The 12,554-nt window shown below is 45.2% G+C and overlaps 1 protein-coding gene across 6 annotated transcripts in view; it reads right to left on the bottom strand.

The window, feature by feature from the left end:
- TENT5D (terminal nucleotidyltransferase 5D) overlaps nucleotides 1-12,554 on the bottom strand; it is a 15,215-nt gene extending 2,661 nt beyond the window's left edge. Inside the window, exons 1-2 of one of the 6 annotated variants that reach the window (XM_040572704.1) lie at nucleotides 11,938-12,554; nucleotides 4,852-4,973 (exon numbers count right to left, since the gene is read on the bottom strand). The gene's annotated coding sequence lies outside the window, so the exon portion shown is untranslated. Of the gene's footprint in view, nucleotides 1-4; nucleotides 125-4,851; nucleotides 4,974-10,491; nucleotides 10,797-11,141; nucleotides 11,252-11,459; nucleotides 11,621-11,937 lie in introns of those variants that run through there. The other 5 variants (XM_040572703.1, XM_040572709.1, XM_040572706.1 and 2 more) reach the window with 5 other exon arrangements.

The raw sequence follows: 12,554 nt of genomic DNA, 5'->3' as shown, positions 1-12,554 counted from the left end.
TCACGTGACAACTCAGGGGGAGATACTGTGATCTCCTGACACCTTCTCAGTCAGCCCCCGTTCTTGGCTGCTGCGACTCAGCGTGCTCAGCCTGCAGCTGGGTTTGCTGCTCTGCACAACAGGTGAAGCAAGAGAAAACTTAGGGAGGCAGTGGGACCTTTCTTCACTGCTCAAAAGAGAAAAAAAATCTTCAGTTCACACAGCTATTTGGGGCGTTTATCAGCCATTGACATCAGCCATTGATAACTTGTGGTTTTCACGTGTGAGCTGAAACAGCTCCATGGTTCATGAGCCACGTGAAAGAAGTGATTTTCAGGTACCTGACAACACTGCAAATGTACTACCGAAGCACGGAGAAACGCTTCAGCTGACAGATGGCTAATACGTGTTTTTTTAGCTAAAGCTCAAGAATAGCAAATAAAGTAAAATCACACTGAGTAATAACACAACCGAAAAGTGTACAGTGTTGTTTCTTAGTCAGTAGTGGCTGTATGTGTACGTGGTCATATATTTCCTGCCTTCAGATTCCACGTACTGTACTTCAGTAACCTCAAGTAATTTGTGGACTGACAAATGGCTTGGGAACAATACTGAGCCAGATCTCACATATTTCTAGTATTGTTTCAGCTCCAAAGAAAGCTAATGAAGAACATACGTAATTTGAAGCACCTTTCTGGCCTCGTTAGAAAGAACAGAACCGACCATATGTTTGATGTTAAACACATGATTAAAAAGTTTGCTAAATCAGGACTATTTATTTATTGCTAAATAATAGGAGTTTAATTGCCACTGAATTGTAGGTGTGAAGGTCTTGGATCAAATCCTGTAATTCTGGCACAGCTGTGTTGCTCCTGACATTGTTGATGTATTAACTCCATGTACACAGCATATAAATACATATATATATTAGTTTACACACAAACATTCCTGCAGGCATTTAGAAGATACGGCATTAGAACTGAAAGGGAGAGAAATTGCCATCCACCGCAGTAGCTACTTTACACAACGTACTTATTCCTTCATTACCATCAGCTATTTCTTATTATGATTGCACGCTTGCTCCTTTATTACCGCAAACAATTATTATGAAAAACTTCTATCCATCTTTCATAGCCCTTATGACATCCCAGTGCGTTTTTATCACGTTTTTTATCGTCAAAAATAGCTGTTGCAGAAAGACACTGAATTTTTGAAGCAGTACAACTGTGGGTGAGTGAGAAGGTTGGGAGGAGAGGGTTTTGCATAAACTCTTTTGCTGCCAAGTTTGTCGTCTGTGGTATTGACAAGTCAGGTTACGGTAGACCAGCTCTAATGATCTAGCAAACTGGCCGTTGTCAGCACTGCTGTGCAAGCTGTACGTGTATGTTGTGGGACTTGTCTGATACTGCAACACTTTGAAAGAGCTTTTCAAGGTTGATGCTGTGACATGAAGTAACAGGCTTTGAGAAGGGAATGTTCAATCCCCTCTTTACCAGAGGAACCCACCTGAAACACCTTTTGAATGTTGGAATATGGAATCCCTAAGTAAGCTTAGAAATCCATTCAAATCCATTCTTTTTCTCTGTTTTTTTTTATACATTATCAATTATTTTCAGTTTCATTGCAATATATTAAGATTTTAAAATGGAAAGAAAGGGTAATGTCATTAGGTATTTCTTTTGCATTGAAGGGAAACCAGATAACTTCTGCTCCTTCATTAAGAGTAGCACTTCAAAATTTTATTCCTCTAAAGTGATTTCTGGAGAATCTGGCGATGCTCTGTGAGTTCAGAGCCTCAACATTAATGTCTGAGAAATTTCTTATGACAAATACCAAGAATTCTGTGCTGAAATGATGCCTTCAGTTTTAACAAGTAAGGAAAATTTCCTGGGAAAAAAAAGGCAATTAAGTTGTAAAGAATATAATTAATTTACAGATAGACGTAGATAAGTGTGTTGTCTTTTTTTTTAATTTACTAATTTTCCTTCAGTTTGTAACCCAGTACATAACTCTGCACCTTCTTACAAGGACTTTCTCTTGTTCTTTTCCTTAATCTTGTTAGGCAACAAGAACAATTTCCAGGCAATTTTATAGTCATTAGGAACCTTGTTTCTTAAGCAGTGGCAAATTTATTTACCGAGGTGTTCAGGCTAATGTCAGGAGTTATTAATGCAAGTAGGCCTCAGTGACAATAAATCAGCAGTAGTCCTGAGGCTATAATTAGTCACAGCGTTGTGCAAAACGGGAGATCACGGGATGAAGGGGAGGCAGCTCACTGCAAGTGCCCCGTGTATGGACGAGGCTGAAGGCGAAGGAGCGCTGGGTTCATGGGAAAACAGGCTGAATGGTGGCTTCCTTCTCAGCACCGCGCTGGGATTGCACACACACACACATGCTAAAAGCATTTCATATACTTTACATTTGACGGTTTCCTATCTTAAAGTCCGTACATGGACAAATGGAAGGCTGCTCTCGCACTGTGGCAGTGAAAAGAACAAATAACCTTTGAAACTGTATACTGAAAATTGGTGGGTTTTTGTTTTCCTTTCTCTTCTTTTCTTTTTTTTTTCCCTACACTTTATCAGTATTTGGAACTTATTGAAACTCTCTCCTAAAGATTTTTTCAGGTTTTTGTTTATGGGATTTAAAATGTTACTATGTGCTGTAATGGCCCCTGAATCCTGCCTGATTTAAGATCTTTGCCAGATAAAGAGATGAGGAAAAATAGTTTTCCAGGTGTTTACTTTTACTTATACTGACTAGAGAAGCACAGAATAAAAAGGATCATATCTAGTCATGTGTTGTGATATATTAACCTTATTATAAGGTTAGAAGATTATGACCCTGGTTCAAGTTCCAGATTGTCCTCGAATTGTCACTGATGAAGTGGTTGCAATGTGGAAAAATGTTTGGGTGGTGGGAGATCATTAAACACATTTTTGCTAGTGATACATTGAAATTAGGGTCTCTAACGTTCTTCAGCAGGGTTTGGACCAAACAACTATGAGTTTGGTTTTACAACAATAAAAGATTTAATTAACCAACTCTTAACATAATGCCATATACCAGCTTCATCAAAAAAAAAAAAAAAAAGACTAGATCTGGCTTTACAACTGAATCAAGAGAATCTGCCAGGCGAATGACAGCTTTAATGTTCCACGCAACTTTCATAGAAACAGATACAGTCTAGAGGACAGTCTCATCAAATTTAGCTCATATTTTACCAATAAACCGTTTAAGATTCTTTTTTTATATACTCTACAATGTTGCTTCAGTGTATTTTCAAAGCATTTGCAATGTATTGGCACTGTCAAGCAGAATACATCTGAAATAGTTTTTGTGCAGCTGTGTTAGCTCTGGTCTCTTTCCTTTGCTTTTATCTAGTACCCAATTTGTCTACTTCACAACAATTATATGGAATACTTTAACACTCCAATTGTCTTTACCTTTGTCTGCACCTGAAATCAGTTGCTAGGGGACCTTTTAGAGATCAAGTAAAGCGTCTTGCAGCTGCTGTAGGAGCCCTGCCTTCTACCATTTGGGGATTTACCCTAGACCTGCTCCAAGTAGGTATTGCAATTCTCCCCTAGAGCTCTGTATTGCTTTTGCTACATACACATTAGATGCACCACTACTGATTTCTGTGTTGTCTTGTTAAAGTTTTATATTAATTCAAAGATACATTTCTCTATTAAGCTGGACATTTTCAAGTGTTTTGCCTACTCGCTGACTTAAGGACTGCAGCTGGCTTTAGCTCTGAAGGCAAGAAAGTCGAATGTGGAATGAGTCCTGGTTATAATTTAAATGCACATGAGAGAAGCATCTGGGGCACCCTAAAGGGGAACATATTTAAACTAGATTGACAATGTTTTTCATGAGTTTTTCCTTCCATTACTGTTAATGCATGCAGTGAAGATACTGTTTATTTATCCTGTTATTGTGAGATAACGCATGATTTGCCGTAAGTTTTCAGTACAGTTACCATCTAGTTACCCTGAAATAACAAATAATAACTCAAAGCCATATGCTCTTCTCTGATGAGATAAGGCTGGATGGTGTGCAAAACAGGCTTAAACAGAAAGTGGTTTGCTTGGACTGTGCCACGGAATATCACCTTCAAGGGCAAAACAAGCACGTAGAAGAGAAGCAGAGATATTATGAACTAAAATGTTTCCTACCTTTTCTCCAACCCAACCCAAGGAACAAGAAAAAACAACACAGTTGTGTACCAGCCTGCATCGTCCCTTCTCCCAAACTGAACCGAGTTGCAGAACAGTATAGCACAAGGGCAGCCATACTCTCCTACAGCACAACGCTGCGAAAAGGAACTGAGCAGCCTAGACTTCTACTGAGATCTTGCAGGATATTGGCTCAGTAGCGTGAGAGTTCTCAGGAGGGACCAAATAAATAAGGAGTTTACTTTGGGCAACCGATACTAATACATAATCCATGTTATGTTATCCTGGAGATTGGGGTTTTTTTTGGACGTTGAAGTTTTCCATCATGACTCACAGTACATTCATTCTCAGCTGCACGTGGATCTCACAGGGTAGTATTTTCAAGGCCAGACATATTGTGCTTTTTTATCACTTCTCACAACACATGAGGGTGCTTCTTACGTGGCCTTCAGGTTCAGACCATGCCCTTGTAAATGGCATGGTATGAGGTATAGTCAATCTTCTCATTTGCACTAACCTTCTTTAATAACTTAAACAAAATAGCTGTGATATGCAATATTTAGACTATTTTGGGCTGTGGACATCACTGAGAAGTTACATCTTTAGGTAAATATTATTTGTACTACCGAATGAATGCTGTGGACTAATTCCTGAATAATGTTTCCAGAGAAAGTGCAAAATCCCATGGACTTACCGTGGCAGGACAATTGGTAAGCACGTATTCCAGCAGTTTAATAGGATGAGTCACGGGATCCTTTGGTAAAAATATGAATTGTCATCTTGTCACTGATAAAAACGTGAACCTCCCAGGGAAAGCTGCAGGGAAAAAAAAAAACAACAAAAAAAAAACCAATAACATCCTTTTTGAGATAAATGTTAACTACCAGTCACCTGCTGTACATAATAAATCATGCATTATGACTTGGCAGTCCCGCAGTCATAACAATAGCCTTTTAAGTCAGAAATGATAAGGTAAAAGCAGTGGCAAGGCACAGAAGTGCTCATAAAGACTCTGGGTTTCAGGTCACACTTAATCCTCTGCAAGGATGTTAACAACTTGCTATTTTCTCTAGGGGATTTAAAATAAGAAGTTAATATTATTAATAGACATGCAAATTAGCAAGGACAGAGGGGAATTATACAAAAAATTAGAACTAGTAACAACTCAGCAAAACTGAATATTATAAATCGTGAAATGGTTTCTTATGCCTCCTAAAAATATGTACAGATGACAGGAAGGTCTATTTCTTGGCAGACTAGCTTGTTGGTTCATTTACAGTAAGCCCAGGATTCAGCCTGTTGCTGGAATTTCCATGCACCAAATGGCCCTTTGACAAGCTAAGCAGGAACTGTAAAAAAATCAGACACTTCTGATTATACAGGCACTTCTGAATATTTCTTCTCTCAAGGATGTGCTGACAGCCTGGCAGTCTTGGTAGGCTTTCCTTCAAAGACCCTCTTTCTAGTGCCCCATCCCACGAAGTCCTAACACCTACAGAAGGCTTTAAAGTACCCCGAGGAGCACCCTGTCTGGTGTATGACTTGATGTAGATGTGAACTTACTCCCTGCTGCAGAGCTGTGCTCCACAATCTCGTCCTTTAGGCCGAAGTATATATGCTTCTGAGTAAATACAATTGTGAAAGTATGACTTGAGTGTAAACATAAGCACAATCTGCAGGAAAAACTGAAGTAATAGCCTAGTGTGGTATGGACTGTAATATTAATTTTATTAAGAATATTATGTGTTGTTTTCTGCCATGCTACAGCAATCATTGTTGTCACTGAATACGTTTTTGCTGCTGCCAAAAGCCCAATATTTGGTTTCCTCACACTGTCCTTGCTGTGGCAGGACCTGTCTGCGGCTCTCAGCTGCTTTCCAGCCCACGATGGGCTGCTGATTGAATGAATGTATGTTCCCTGACTTGCTCCCCAAATCCATGCGGTGATGGCTCCCGTTTGCAGCTGGGAACCCAGGGTTTAGGGTGGCAAGGGCTGAAGTTAGGCTGCGAGTGAGAAGGCAGTCATTTCTTCAGTGCAAGGACAAGCTTCCAGGCTGCTCAGGTAAAAGAGTCCCAGCATGTAGAGTCTGGCCTTCTGGAGGGAAAGTCAGACAGATATATAGGCGGTTACTTTAAAAAAATACATCGTTTGGTCTTTTTAACAATGAACTATTGTTATTTCTTTCTGTGCGAGGGTGGAAGGTTTAATGGATATATGATATCCATTAATGGGTATATCATCATGATAGAATAGATTAACACTAGAGTAGAATTAATGGCTTCCCTGGTGATATTTAGGGGAAGGAAAGAGAGACCTTTGTATTTTTTTTTTTGTGAACACCCATTATTATATAATATGTTCATAAAAGCAGCAGCTGAGATTGAAGAAGTGCTTTGGCTGTTGGGACTTTATTCTCAATGGCTGCCTTTTATTGACTCAGTCATTACAGGAAAAAGTGTATCATTTTATTGTTCCCTGCTCGTGGCTTCCAGGATTTTTTCTGAGTAAAAATAAAAATAAAAACGACTACATCAACAATTACATTTTATCTCAAAGATAATATTCTTCTGTTCTTGAATTCCAAACGTGAATTGTGATGACGCGCACTGACAAACTCGTCTCAAAGCCTCTTACCCTCGTGGTTCTGTGCACAATGAGCAAAGGAACACGATGACAGCACGCGAATCTGTCGCTGCTTCCCACAGCAGTGCTTGGGAGCCCGGTCCCAGCCGGCCGCTGCCTTTGGGTGCTGCCCAGCCCCACGAAGGGGAGTCCTGCCCCCAAACCTGCTGGGTGCCCGCATCCCCCCTGGGCTTCAGCACCTGTGAGGGTTGCTCGGGCACTCTCAGCTCTCCCCGCTTCCCCATGCAGTGCACGATCGCTCTCCGCAGCCCGCCAGACTAATACCAAAACCTATTTACTCGCTCGAGATACCAGTGACTCAACCTAAAGCTCACTTACCAAAAACTCTATTATTATGACTAAACTGCAGCAAAAGCCGGCAAGGTAAGGAATGAAACAACCCTCCTTTGCCATCTACTAGCCATCCGCACAATTGTCTCTCCTCTTCGAATGCCAGAGGAGGAAGGATGAGCTGTGCAGAGTGCCATAGGCTGTTTTCTGAAGATGGAGGGCATCATGAAGTCAAGGCTCTCCCCATAAACTCTCCGGAGGCTTCCTCTCCTCTTCTACACCAAGGGAGAGCCAGCGAGGTACAGCAGTGGCAGAGCAGCCCAAGAGCAGCCTGGTGGGACGGCCCTGGTCAGGAAAGCATCAGAGGAAACCACCAGGCTTGTGGTTGTGTCCCGTGGAGGGGGTTCCAACGCAACGTGCACAGAAGATTGAACGGATTTCTTCTTTTACTGAACATCCCAAAAAGCGCTGCGCCTCGCTGGAAGGTGTACTTAGTCGACTCAATCAATGAAATGCATTTTTTTTTCTGAATCAGTACAGAGCCACTGACGTATGGAGGCTGAATTTTGGTAGTACGTACTGTAGTACCGTGCACTTGGAGAGGCTTCCTTGGGGTGAGCCAGCGAGCTGAAGACGAATGGCATCACGTTCCATAAAGACCTCTCGGTATCACTCCTGCTCTGCTCCGCGTGTTTTATAAAGGATCTGCTGCTAAGCAATTATCCTGCCTCACTCCAGAAGTATTTTCATTTTATGGCCGAAGACCTGAACTCCGCGCAGTCTCCAGGCTGATTTGTTAAGCAGCTTAGGATCCCTTGGAATAAAGGCTCTTCGTGACTGCTACGGTACGTGGCGAGCTGAAATCGAGCTGGAAGAAACTGCTGTATCCTGGACCCGGTTTTGCTGGCACCCTCCCCCGAATCTGTCTCACGTAACTGATAATACGGGGAATTTGGGTCCTGTTCCAAGATCACTCTGTCCCCAGCTGTTTGGTTTTATTGCTATTTGTGCTTGCAATGTTAATATATAAATATAATTCATGTATTTTTGAATTCATTTCCATACTTATATTAGAAACTTGTTCTCTGACTACACAGTACAGTAGCGGGATTTCTTCTTAATGCTATTTTCCCAGGTTCGTGAGTTACATTGTAAAATTGGGGAAAATACATGAATTATTTATTAACTTCAAGCACTAGCTGTACGGGAGTTTATTCTTAATGCTGCATCAGTAAGAGCCAAGATTCTCCTAGAAAATAGCTTTTTGGTAACTGAAATGTCTTCCAGAGTTCTGTGATAAAGTAAAAACTGCAAAACTCAAAATTCAAACTACATCAAGCAAAGGATTACGGCTGCAGCACCAGCATCAGGGTACTGCTGCTCTTCCATGGTGAAGGGAGAATGAAATGCCTCTGTTGACACCAGTACTAAAATGCAGCGAGAAGATAAAGCAACGATAAACCAAAGAAAAAGGCTAGAGCCCTGCAGCAAAGATGCGAGTACTCATGACTTTTCCATCACTATCAATAATGCATAATGACCATCATGTGGATGACGACACCAAGTTTTGAGACAGACTGAGTCAAGCTTTCTATCACCAAATGTGAAAAAGCATTCGACATGACATTGGATGTCAAAAAGGCAGGACCTGCTAGATAAGCAAAGATCCAGTAGAAAGGGTAATGGAGAAGAAAATCAGCTGATGCTGACATAAATTGACATCTGCTGTGCCAGTTTATAGCGTTTCACGGAAGAAAACAATTTTTTTGTTAACATGTACTGAAAGAAATGTTTTTTTAGAGCCACAAAAATATCTTGCTTAGGAAAAAAAGGAAATGTTAATTTATCCACGAACACTCCTGCAACATGAAGAAGCTGTGTTCAATATTAAGCTCAAATTTTACAGTTATCTACGTTATTTCTTTATAGACTGCACTCTAATTCTGCATGGCAGTGGATGGTAGGTAGATTGCCAATTCCCTACGGTATCTCAGAGTCTGTACTGGTGCTTTGAATAACTTTTTGCATAAAGATCATGATGGCAAAGGGAGAAAGCCAGACTGTGACTTACAAAAGAGACAGACAGGTAGATGGACAGGTAGGCAGGTAGGTACATAGATAGATAGATAAATATACAGATAATATTTGAATCCCAATGGTACTAATTCAATTCTCACAGCAGAAATTCCCTTGGTGTAAATGGGAGCAGAACTGGCCCAGTATGTGCATGGCTGGGCATTTGGCTTGAGGTAAGGTAAAGTTTGAGCTCTCTTCTACTCTTCTCTACGTTTGCATGTCATATATGTGTCTCTCATCCATAAGACAAATACTTTCCCCCTATAAAGACGGCTATCATGCTACTGGGAATTCAACAAACACTGTTGATAATCTCAGGGTGATCTGCCATGGGGTAACTCAGCATTAATGCAAGAGGCAAAGCAGAGCCCAAACTACTGACATTTTCACCCCTCCCCGTGGCGAAGCGCTGATGGCACAGACCAAACCTGCCCCGGGTCCCACATGCAGGATACCCACAGCCACAGCTCCGGATCATCGGAGCTGAGGACCAGGAAGGCTGTGACACCGATCTGGATTAAGAGCATTTTGAAAATAAGGCTAGAATTTCATTCCTTCGAGCAGTGTTAATTAAAGAATTAATTTCTACTACCAGCCTAAACGCTGTGTAATTTACTCTCCAAAATAACTCAACTGAATGTGATTTCAATGTGATCCTTCAAGGAGTTTTATCCACTTATCTGATTTATAGGGGATTCATGAATTATTGGAGCCTACTGTGTCAGCAGTTACTTCTGAACTTGAGCAGGAGCTGTTTCCACGCTCTGCAGGGCAGGAAGTTAAGTTCAGGTCTTTGCTCACAAGGGTCAGCATTAGACGTCTCTCCTTCTGGCAGCTGAATCATTACAGGTCACACAGTTCTTAATACAGTGCTGTATGTCTGATGCCTAATGAGGCAACAAAACTGAATTTACTGTAAAGTTATGCCTTTAATGCATAGCTGGGCAGGGATGGCGTGCAAGCAACACTACCACGAGGCCAAAGATCTGCAGCAACAGCAAATTAGAAGAATTGTTACTGTTCACTTTAAACTCAGCTGTGGGAATGCAAGAAAGCTGACATATAAAGGAGGAGGAGAAGATACAATCCTGGCCCTGCAGTTCTCCCCTGTGCACATCCAGCCCTCACTCCCTGCTCCTGGCTGCTGCAGCCAGAGCACACAGGAAGACAACAGGGCAGGGGGACGTTTTTACGTGTCTGAGAGGGACAGACACGAGCCACACCTGACTCTAAGGAGAACACGAGCAGAAAGTGGGGGAGAGAGAGTCCCTGCTCCCGATTCACTTTCATTTATTATTCATTTCTTGGCCTTTAACAGTGATCCGCATCATTATTCATACCTACCTTGTTGCTTTTTATGGGAGCCATGAAAAAACTATTACTGTTAATGCAGCACACGGAAGACAACGTGTATGCCTGTGCAGCCAACCATGCTCTTTCTGATGGAATAATAAACATGCCTAAAGATTCGCAGTGCCTTAACAGATGTACCAACGAGACGTGCCTGTGGCTCCGAGCAGGCAGCCAGCACTGAAGATGCATTTCTGTGTTGGGAAGGCAGAATTACAAACCGCTCTTGCTGACCCGAGTCTCTGTAAGCCGGCTCTGTTTGGCACAGAGCAGCAATACCTATTTGCAGAGCGCTTCGTGGAGTTCACCTCGGAGAATCCCATCTGGCCGGGACCTCGGCTCTGACCTCCTGCCGGCCGCGACCCCGGAGGGCCCTCGCTGGACACGGCGAAAGGCCCGAGGCACGGCACAGCACCGGTGCTGGGGGTGCTGGGCGGGTGCTGGGTGACACCTGGACCTCAGCACCCTGCTGCCAGCTGGGCACGAGGACGTGAGCAGCACCCTGCTGCGAGTGCGGCCATCCCACCCAAAACTCAACAAGTTTTTAGGATTCATGCAAAACGAACACCGACGTTAAGACGAGCCCCCCGCGCCCCCCCCCCCCCCAAATAAATAAATAAATAAATAAATAACAGCGCATTTACCGCACCGCTCTTTCCAAAAGCCGACAAAACTTGCCGGATCGGTGCTGCCGGCTCCGTCAGGCAGCTCCTCACCGAGGCCCCACCGCTCCGGGCTTCCCAAAGTTTCCCGGGGCGGCGCCGCCGGACGCCACCCGCCCGCCCGGTACCGCCTGGAGGAGCCCCCCCCCCCCTCCCGCCCCGGCCGGGGCCGCCGCCGCCGCTCCGCCCGGTACCGCCCGGTACCGCCCGCCGCCGGTACCGCCCTGCCGCTGCGGCGGGGCCGTGCTCCGGGGCCGTGCTCCCGGCCGGGGTCGGCGAGGGGGACGGGGACGGACTCACCGCGAGGGTTCCCCCGGAGCCGGGTGGCGCAGGGCCCCGGCGCCGCAGCCGCGCAGCCCGCACCGGGAGAGGCGCCGCCGAGCCGGGGCCGCCGCCGCCGCCGCTGCTGTCCGCGGCCGCCCTGGTGCTGAAGCGGCCCCGCCCGCCGCCCGCCCCCGCCGGGCCTTGTAGCGTAAACGGGTGGCCATGGCAACCCGCGTCACGCAGCCCGAGGTGGGGCCGCCGGGGCTCCCCCCTTGCATCTCGCCCTCCTTCCTTCCCTCCTTCCCTGCCCGTGCCTCAGGAGGGCCCGGCCGGGCATCCCCTCCGCCCCGCGTCCCCTCCGCCCGCCGCCCCCCACGCGAGGCCTGAGGCGAGGAAGGCCCGAGGCACCGCGGGGAGGCTGAGCCTTGGTGCTCAGCGCGGTCCCGGGGGTGTCTCGGCGTGCCCAGGGATGTACCGACCCCACAAGGGCTGCCCCCTGCGCCTTGGCACTCACCTCCCATGCCACGGGGCCCAGCTCCGGCCCCGCTGTCCTGCCCGGTGGCTCCAGGGAAGAGAAACTCCCATAGCGCGGAGCTCCTGGTGCCCGCTTCTTGTCTCGTACTCCCTGAGCTGTGTCAAAACAAAACTGCCTTGTTTTCGAGATAACTTCCTGCGAGAGCAGGCTGCGGTCTTGTCTTCAGCCTGTGTGTTGCAGGAGCGCGAAGAAGACTCAGTTGAGGCCAGCCCCTTGTGTGGTGGTTACCCGGTACCTGTGTGCCCAGCAGAAGGTCACAGAGCTGCCCAGGGAATCCGAGAAAGGACACCTGGAGCCTCAGGGCTGCAAAGTAGAGGGGTTGTGGTTTTCTAGCTAACTCGTGCAAGAAATCCCCAAGGTAAGCACAAGGACCTGCAGATCGGCCACCTAAAACCCTACCTTGTGACTTAGCTGCAATGAGAACAGCGCTCATTTTCTGTGTAGCCTTCAGCTCTTGGGAGAGGATCTGACCCCACAGTGGCTTTGCCGGGAGAAGGCCCCTCTCTACAGACTCCATATGCTCCTCAGCAAGCACTGTCACTAACTCAGTTCTAGTTTATTTCTAGTATATTTAGAAAACCAGTCTTTCCATCTGT

Source organism: Cygnus olor, chromosome 13 (genome assembly GCF_009769625.2).
Source record: "Cygnus olor isolate bCygOlo1 chromosome 13, bCygOlo1.pri.v2, whole genome shotgun sequence".
NCBI lineage: Eukaryota > Metazoa > Chordata > Aves > Anseriformes > Anatidae > Cygnus > Cygnus olor.
The sequence above is the reverse complement of the archived record's forward strand: the minus strand, read 5'-3'. Positions and strand labels throughout refer to the sequence as shown.